Genomic DNA, 6,879 nt, shown 5'->3' on the forward strand with positions numbered 1-6,879 from the left:
ATTGTTGCCTCTTATTGCCTAAATGCTATTTTAGCATGAATGTTTTTCGATAATCTTTGTTGGACTATTTAATTGAGGTTAGATTTTGCTACTTGGTTTTGAGTTTTTCATGCTTACCTTTTAAGAATACCAAGTGATGAGTTGCATGATTTGGCCACCATGTGATTTGAGCCTTATTCTGTGATTAGGCAACCTCTTGATGGATGATGTTGTGCATTTACCTTAATGCATTGTATTTCATGAACATATGCATCTATAGGCTTAGCTTGCATGCTTTCATGCTTCTTTAATGCTTGTTTTACCTTACAAGTTCACTTAAAGCATCTCAAGCATACTAGAATGAGTAAAGTGCATGCTTCTTTTGTGACATAACTTTTAGGCTAATGCCTGTTCTAAACCGCGCAATTTAGAATTCACACACTTATTTGTCATTCATGTCACACTAATCCACTTACTCATTTCTAGTGATTAGTTCCTCATTCCAACAATGTATGCTTCCTTGCTTTTATATCTTCTCATCTTATGGTGTTATATTTTTGTTTTTCATGACGAATGCACCACAAGCAAACATGGAAGCAAGACTAAGAACACACAGCAACTCGGAAAGTCGCCGTACCCCCTTACTCATCTTTGAGTGCACCGAGGACGGTGCAAACTTTTAAGTGTGGGGAGGTCGTCCGATCGGTCGGGGATTTTGGGTGACAAAATTCTAATCCCAACACTTTTGCATTTCATTCTAGGATTTTAGGATTTTTACTTGCATTTTCTTAGTTTTGCATATGTATACACAATAAGCTTAGTCAAAATAATGAAATTTTTCAAAATTTCTATCTATAGGGCACACCAATTGATTTGAGTGAAAACTTTTCATAGAACTTGCTTGAATTATATATATTGTGGATCATGTTTTTGAGCTAAGAACACAAGCAAGTGAGATTTGAGCCTAATGGTGTGGTTACATCTTATAACCACTTATTTTCCTTCTTGTGTGCATTATTCTTTTTCTATGATTGTAATCTTTGATTTGTTTGATTCTTTATGTCCATTATTTTGTGTATTCATGCATTTATATGATTGAGGCCATCATTTCATTGAGCTTACTTACCCAAAAAGCCTTACCTTTTATCTTCCATCGTTAGCCAAATTTGAGCCTACGATTAACTCACTTGTTCTTAATTTTAGCACATTACAAGCCTAAAGCGGAAAATAATAAATGTCCTTAATTTGGATCTTTGATTAGCTTAGGCAAGTGTGTGTGAGGATCATTCAAGTGTGGAAACCTTGGGACATTGGGTGAATAAAAGGTAGTTTTGTATTTTTATTGAAAATATTGGAAATTGGGTACATGCTCATGTATTGATCAAATGTATAGACCTTATACATTGATATTCTTGTATATAAAAAAAAAGAAAAATGAGAAAAACAAAAGAAAAAGAAAAGAAAAATAATATGGAAAAGAAAAAAAAAGAAAAGAATAGAAAAAGAAAGAAAAAGAAGAAAAAGGAAGAAATAAAAAGGGGACAAAAATGCCCCAAAGCAAAGTGTAGCTCAATAAAATCAATGCATGAGTGTTGTGAAATGAAAAGAAATTGCATGAGTATGCGAAAAAGTGAGAAATGGGTAGTTAGTTTAGCTTTGAAATTGTATAGGATGTCATAGGTTAGGTGGGATGTTTAAGCTTATCAAAGATTCAAATTTCAAGCTCACTTGACCAAATATGCATCCTACCTTGACCCTAGCCCCATTACAACCAAAGAAAAGACCTCATGATAGATGTATGCATGCATAAAATATATGTTGATTGTTAGAAGAAGAACAAATCTTAGAAAGCATGATTAGGGGAGAATTGAGAGAATCAATCCTAAACACTTGAGCGAATAGAGTGCAAATACATCCGGTGAGGGTTTGATGCTCAATTACATGTTTCCACCTACGATCATCTCTTCTCATGCAAGTTTGTAAAAATATTTAATAACCCAATTCAACTTTGGATTAGACTTGCTAGTCCTTAGCCCTTGTGCATATATTCTTCTTGGGAATTGATTTATTTTGACCAAGCAATTGCATTCATTTAGATAGTTGCATATAGGTATATTGCATCGCGCATTTAGTTAGTTCCATTAAATACATGCCATACCCTTTGCTTCATTCTTAGTTTAAGCATGAGGACATGCTTGGTTTAAGTGTGGGGAGGTTGATAAATCCCATTTGTAGGGTTTATCTTGTGCTTGATTTAGGGGATTTTATAACCTTTTACCCACATTTATCCATTGAAATAGCATGGTTTTATAACTTCTCCTTTAATTGTGCTTAAGAGTGAAAACATGCTTTTTAGGACTTAAAATAGCTAAATCTAATTCTCCTTGGTTCCATTAGATGACTTGATATGTTTGCTAAGTGATTTCAGATTTAGGAGGCAAGGATTGGACCAAGGGAAAGAAGGAAAAACATGTAGAAATGGAGAACTCATGAAGAAATAAAGGAAATGCAAAAGCTGTCAAGCCGACCTCTTCGCACTTAATTGAACATAACTTGAGCTACAGAGGTCCAAATGATGTGGTTTTAGTTGGGTTGGAAAGCTAACATCCGGGGCTTCGAAACGATATAAGATTTGCCATAGTTGCTATACGTATAAGGACGCGTATGCGCACTGTATGCGTACGTGCCATTGGTGCACGTGGTTCACTTCATGCAAACTCGTGGCTAGCGAATTTACAAGCCTTGTGGGCCTAATCCAACTCATTTCTGATCCTATTTAAGCCAAGGATTGAAGAGGGATGGACAAGTTAGTTACCATTAGCATAGTTTAGTAGTTCTAGAAGTTAGTTTCTAGAGAGAGAAGCTCTCACTTCTCTCTAGAATTAGGATTAGGATTAGGTTTAGTTCTTAGATCTAGATTTTAATTCATCCTCTTCTACTTCTATCTTCTCAATTACTTGTTGTTACATTCATTCTCCTTCCATTCTTTTGTTGTAATTTCCTTTATGTTGTTCTTGTGTTTTGTTGTAGATCTGCTTTTGTTTCTTCTACTCTCTTTCAATTTGTTGTAGATCTAGTATTGTTCCTTCTACATTCTTCCAATTCAATAAGAGGTAATTCATAATAAATGTGTCTTCTTTGCTCTTCCATTGTTAATCTCTTGTTTTTGTAGTTATAGATTCCTTTAATTCTTACATTTAATAATGTTTACTTCTATTGCACTTTATGTGTTTGTTGAAATGTCTCTTTTAGTTTTATTGTAGATTTTGTTCCTCTTGGCCTAAGTAGAGTAATTAGTGACACTTGAGTTATCTAATTCCTTTGTTGATTAGTAATTGGAGAGATTGCTAATTAGTTTGGAGTTCACTAAAACTAGTCTTTCCTTGGGAGTTGGCTAGGACTTGTGGCTCAAGTCAATTTATCCACTTGACTTTCCTTTATTTAGTAAGGGTTAACTAAGTGGTAGCAATGAACAATTCTCATCACAATTGAGAAGGATAACTAAGATAGGACTTATAATTTTCATACCTTGCCAAGAGCCTTTTACAGTTGTTAGTTTATTTTCATTGCCATTTACTTTTCATGCTTCTTATCCAAAACCCCAAAATAACTCATAACCAATAACAAGACACTTTATTGTAATTCCTAGGGAGAACGACCCGAGGTTTGAATACTTCGGTGTATAAATTTTAGGGGTTTGTTTTAGTGACAAACAACTTTTTGTATGAAAGGATTAGTGATTGGTTTAGAAACTATACTTGCAACGAGAATTCATTTGTGAAATTCTAAGCCGTCAAAAATCCAATCATTAATATCCTATGTCCATATATTGTCAGTGGCTTATGAACCACTTTTGTTTTGTTTTGTTGCTTTTGTTATATTGGGCATGTGGCTAGCTGTTTTGGGGGACCACTTTGACTATTAATTAAAATGAATGTTAACTACTTTACACTATATTATGTCTATTAGAGCTTTCTGCTATGGGACCAAATGAATGCAAATAATTCATGAATTCTCACTTTGGCTATGAGTGTAGTTGCAATTATGTTGTAGGTGATAAGAACTATAATGAGAATGTGTATCAAGGATGGGACAATCAAAGGTGGGAAGAGCAATGCGCATATGATCAATCTTCATGGCAACAACCCCCACCAATGCACTATGAAGAAAAGCCATTTTTGTATGCATATCAATCCAATGGCTATGGTGAATCTCCTTGTGATTTTCAAGAACCACCACCATATGCCTCTGAGTCATATACTCAACATGAACCTCAACCGCACTCACAAGCCTATTTTTAACAAACACCTCCATATGACCATGATCCTTACCCACCATACCAACCTCCTTTTGAACTATATGAGCCATACATGGAACCACAATTCCAAGATTACTACTCCCAAGAACCACCTCAATACACACCACAACCTTACCAAGAAAAACCACCTTCCTATAATGAACCCTTTCTCCAAGACAATGAACCCTCTTATCCACTCCAATCCTCAATGGATGAAATCCTTAGCCTTATACTTCAAGGGCAAGGAGAAATGCAAAGGGAGACATTAGAATTTATGGCTACCTTGACCAAGGTAGTAAGCATTTTAGCCTCCCAATGCTTGAGCACTCAAAGCACTCCCATGGTCACATATGGAAAATCGATTAAAGAGCATAGCATGAAGGAGAGATTGGAAACTCCGGTAGAAAATGAGGAATGCCACTTTGTATTAGAACAATTGGAGAAGCCTATGATTATTGAAGAAAAGGAAGAAGTGGTTGAAGACTTAGGAGATGCGGAACCTCCATAGGAAGCTAAAATCAAAGAAAATCCCTCCAAGAAGAGTAAATTTGATGTTAAGGAGGAATGTGCACAACCTCCGAGGCATATTCTATATGAAGACTTGGAGAGAATGAAGCAAGAATTGAGTTCCCTTGGTGATGAAGATCATGCATCCAATCTTCTTGGTGAAGAATCCTTTGAATTTGAAGAACCTTCCCCCAATGAATTTAAAAGTGATGTGGAGGTAGATTTCTCTCAACCTCCCATTTATGACATGAGTGATGGAGAAGAGTTAGATGAAGTTGATGAACAAAGGATTGAGAATGAAGAAGTTTGTGAAAAGGTGGAGGAAATCAAGGAAGAAAACAAGGGAGTGGAGTTTACTAGCACATTGGAAGTACCTCTCCCCAAGCCACCACCATCCACTCTCTCATTCAAGTGGGTAAATTCCTTATACTCAAGCTTTATTATTCCCCTTGAATATGGTTTGCTTGAAACGGATGATCAACTTAGATATATTTGTGGCTTTAAGAGTAAAAAGGAGATGTTTAGTGGTTGGAAGCATCATCCTAGGTTCATTATGGTCACATGTCCAAAGCTTGATAGCAAAGGTTGGTGTAAACTAGAGTACATGGGTCTAGAAGGATGTTTGGTCACTTTGTTGAGAATTCACCTTGCTCACCACCCACATGGATTAATGATAATCAACTTGGAGATGGGTGTGAAGACAAAATATGGGATCCGGGAACACATGAGGATCAACATTGGGAGCCCATGGTTCGTGAAGAACTTCATCAAAGCTTGGAGATATTAATCTTGAATGATGGAGCTTATCGAAAGTCCAAGTATTGGTGGAAGTTCCAAGATGAGTACAAGCACAAGCCACCTTGAGAGAAGCTCCCCATAAGTCCAACTTAAGGACAATAAACAAAAGTGCTAGGTGGGAGACAACCCACCATGGTAACTTCTTTTCATTTTCTCTTTTTTTTGGTAGCTGTTTGGAGGTTTGGAATGCTTGGATTGGTGCAAAAACATAGCAAAAATTTTTGAAAAAAAAAACAGAGCACCATCCACGCGTACGCGCACTGCGTGTGTACGCGTGCATCAAGCGTTTTGGACCATCCACGCGAGCGCGCCATGCACGCGTACACGTGGACTGAGAAGTTCCACCTCCCACACCTTGACCCGAGAGTTAGGCCTGCACTGTGCGGAAATTGGGTCTGAGGCACAAACCTATTTGCGCGCACGCGCACATGACGCGTACGCGCCACTCTCGAAATAAGCCATCGACGCGCGCGCGCCATGCGTGCGTACGCGTGGATGTCCTTTCTTCCATCCATTTCTCTTCTTCTCCTCTTTCCATTTAGTTAGTTCCATTGAATAAATGCCATACCCTTTGCTTCATTCTTAGTTTAAGCATGAGGACATGCTTGGTTTAAGTGTGGGGAGGTTGATAAATCCCATTTGTAGGGTTTATCTTGTGCTTGATTTAGGGAATTTTATAACCTTTTACCCACATTTATCCATTGAAATAGCATGGTTTTATAACTTCTCCTTTAATTGTGCTTAAGAGTGAAAACATGCTTTTTAGGACTTAAAATAGCTAAATCTAATTCTCTTTGGTTCCATTAGATGACTTGATATGTTTGCTAAGTGATTTCAGATTTAGGAGGCAAGGATTGGACCAAGGGAAAGAAGGAAAAGCATGTAGAAATGGAGAACTCATGAAGAAATAAAGGAAACGCAAAAGCTGTCAAGCCGACCTCTTCGCACTTAATTGACCATAACTTGAGCTACAGAGGTCCAAATGATGCGGTTTCAGTTGGGTTGGAAAGCTAACATTCGGGGCTTCGAAACGATATAAGATTTGCTATAGTTTCTATATGTATAAGGACGCGTACACGCACTGTACACGTACGCGCCATTGGTGCACGTGCTTCACTTCATGCAAACTCATGGCTAGCGAATTTACAAGCCTTGTGGGCCCAATCCAACTCATTTCTGATCCTATTTAAGCCAAGGATTGAAGAGGGATGGACAAGTTAGTTACCAATTAGTTTTAGTTTAGCTTTTAGTTAGTTTCTCGAGAGAGAAGCTCTCTCTTCTCTCTAGAATTAGGATTA

The sequence above is a fragment of the Arachis duranensis genome, chromosome 4, assembly GCF_000817695.3.
Source record: "Arachis duranensis cultivar V14167 chromosome 4, aradu.V14167.gnm2.J7QH, whole genome shotgun sequence".
NCBI lineage: Eukaryota > Viridiplantae > Streptophyta > Magnoliopsida > Fabales > Fabaceae > Arachis > Arachis duranensis.